At 41.8% G+C, this 3,107-nt stretch overlaps 1 pseudogene; it reads left to right on the forward strand.

The window, feature by feature from the left end:
• Positions 1 to 341: 341 nt before the first annotated feature.
• LOC129519023 (U4 spliceosomal RNA) lies at positions 342 to 495 on the forward strand (annotated as a pseudogene).
• Positions 496 to 3,107: the final 2,612 nt, after the last annotated feature.

Here is a 3,107-nt window from a genome sequence, read left to right on the forward strand (position 1 = left end):
TCAGCTGCTGTCTTTTCCTAGCAGTGCCACAGGATGCTTCTCAAATATCATCAAAGACTTCCTGATGACAGTTGCAGCAGAATGTTCTCATTTTTCATCATAGATGATGGAATAATAAAGTCATGCCCATGACTGCACACTTATGACTCTGGATATTGTCACCCCAAGCCCTGATCTTCAGATCATTCATGGTTTAAAGATTGCTCACCAGCCTCACTTATCTACTTAGTGAGCATGAATTGATCACTGATTGTATGTTATACTTTGTGCCTAGCTCTACAGAAACAAATATTTCTGCTGTCCTCTTACATATTAATAAGTAACATGGAAATACGTTCTTCAGCTTTGCGCAGTGGCAGTATCGTAGCCAAGGAGGTTTATCCGAGGCGTGCTTATTGCTCATTGGAAATACATTCTTCATTTATTTGGATTTCATCTTTAAGAGCCATTGGGTGAGCTTCTAAGTCCAGTTTAATATTATGCTACAATTGTGTAAGTCAATCGCAATCTAGACCTGCCATGTTCAGACACCACAGAGAACACTTGGATTTAATTGTCAAGGTTTCTGAAACTCTCCAAATGATACGTTTGATGTTGCTTAAGCAAAATGCATTTTAAAGCTATATTTTGCCATACATATCCAAATTGTGAAATACGGTAACTGCACACACTTTCAATTAACTTACCACTTAAACGTGTGAATATAAGATGAAATAAATGGAAGCTGATTATTTCAATATTCATTTTTCAATGTGGCTGTAACTCTGGCATTTAGACCCAGGTAACAGACAATTAAATACCCAAACATGACTGCAGCATACATTTAAACTTTAAAATTAACTCCCACAAGATAGCTTCAAACGCTGATTGCATCATCCGTAAATGACTGTAATCCAGCTGCATAAATATTGATGAACTTCTCAAGTTTGGAGTTGCTACTGTTGAATTTTACTACGTTCCATTTGCAATTCTAAAATGGAAATTCTTCCCTGGATCTTGGAAAAGTGCCATTATTAAAGTGGCCCAAACAGGTCACATTCAATAATGTAGATGATAAGAAAGAGCAGATGTGTGAATAGAATGGTGTTCTATGCATTTAGCTCACTCCGTCTCTTAAGTATGCCTGAAAAGTCTGTCTTTTGACAGAGCCTGCAGATGTAGCCAGAGATAATTATTTCGTGTGAGGACACTCTCAGCAATCAGAATTAACTTTTCATTTTATTAACAATTAAAATAGCAATGTACTTACTGTGTATCTCAGAGCGACTCCTAAGAAAATTTATCCTGAGTGAGGGTTGATTTTGCCAAAAATTCAGGGAGTCTGGAGAGCTTTGACCATAATCAGCATGACACCTAGGCCAGAACAAACAAGATGTTATTTTCAGAGGCAGCAAAGCTATGTGAGGAAGATAGTTTTCCTCTCACTTGGCTTTTGAAGTACAGGTCTGAGGGCTGCGAAGGGTTTTGTTTGGTTGGTTTTTGCACATGGGATAAAATATTTGATGAAGTGTTCACTTCATTAATAGATGTATTCTGAAATGTAGAGCCAACACTCAGGCATTGGGCCAAGGTGGTTGGTTGGCGGTTGTTGGTTGGTTTTGGCTATACAGATGGGAAGGTGCCAAATGGGTATCCACTTTAGCTCTTCACGTTTGGGACAATTTCCACGTATCGCCATTTTTTCTAGAAAGACTTACTCAGGGACAGGAAAAGTCTAACAGAATTCTTTTTTTTCCCGTGACAGAAGGGTTCTGTTTTTAAGTGGACCTCCCATGGGCCTCCATTTGCACATATAGACATGCACCAAGCCCTAAACAGAAAGTACTTCACACTCCTATCTCTTCCCTTTGAGTCTTAAAGCCGTTATGCATTGTAGACAGACTCCAACATAAATTAAATATTACAATCTCAGGTTGAATGAATTCATCCAACTGGACATATGTGGTTCAGTGGGTGGGCAATGTGGTACCCGCTCCCCCCTCAGCCAGCCAACCTAGACAATTTGGTGGGTAATTGGGGGACAGGAAGGAATGTTACCCTCTGAAAGATGTAACAGAAGGAAATCACACCATTTTAAGTAAAATCCTTAACTCTGGGGGAAGGAATGTTGTACCTGACACCGTGTGGATACCAGGAGGAGTCCTGCGTCCATGAATGTGTTGGTTGGGAAGGATACCATTTGATTGTGCAAGCTCTGCTGACAATTTTGGACAAAGCACTGGATGAGTTTTTGGGATGGGATGTTGACAACACTGGACCTCCTGCTAGTCTAGGTGAAGCTCTAACTCTATGATAGGACATCAGTGTGGAATTTAGCATGCTGCCGTCACCCAGCCCCTGTTCACACCGTCCTCACAGGGCACTCTAGTGGGCACTCTCTGACTCTAGGAAGGAGCAGGCTGATACCACTGGGCAGCTACTTTGCCAGTGACCCTCAATTAGCCAGGGCTGGAGTGGCTATGAAATGTCCTAGCTTCTGGGCCCCAGGAGGGCTCAGGTGGTTAAGCGTCTGTGTTTTAATTTCAGCTCAGGTCATGAGCTCAGGGTTCTGTTATGGGCGTGGAGCCTGCTTCAGATTCCCTCTCTCCCTCTCTCCTCTGCCCTACCTTACCCCCTTGCTTTTGTGCATGTGCTCTATAAAAAGAAAAAAAAAAAAAAAGATCCCAGCTTCTTGACCCCTTTGTTGGACAACTTTGAGAGCTGCTCTACAGTTTCTTGGAGGACTGAGCTCCTATTCTCCACAAGGGTACTCACTTGTTAACACAAGCTTTATTGGCTTTTCTCTTTCCCCTGTCTCCCAAACCCATGTCCTTCTGAGGGAGAACCACCTCTCAATTAAATGTTGTGCATCTTAATCCTTGCCTGGGGAAGTGGATTTGCTTTTGGGGGAGTCAAAATGAGACAGTGCCTGTGACTGAGAAGCTGGACCCTCACCTGAACCAGTGAACATACCACTGAGTGCTAGTACTACTGTTGAGTAACTTTCAAATTAACACTCAGTGGATAAGTGCATTTGAAGGAGTCCCAGGTTGTTGTTCACTTAACTGGTGATTCTACACAATAAGTGGAATTTTGGTCCTGAGTTTTATGAGATTCAATTCAACCTT

Source organism: Nyctereutes procyonoides, unplaced genomic scaffold (genome assembly GCF_905146905.1).
Source record: "Nyctereutes procyonoides isolate TBG_1078 unplaced genomic scaffold, NYPRO_anot_genome, whole genome shotgun sequence".
Classification (NCBI taxonomy): Eukaryota; Metazoa; Chordata; class Mammalia; order Carnivora; family Canidae; genus Nyctereutes; species Nyctereutes procyonoides.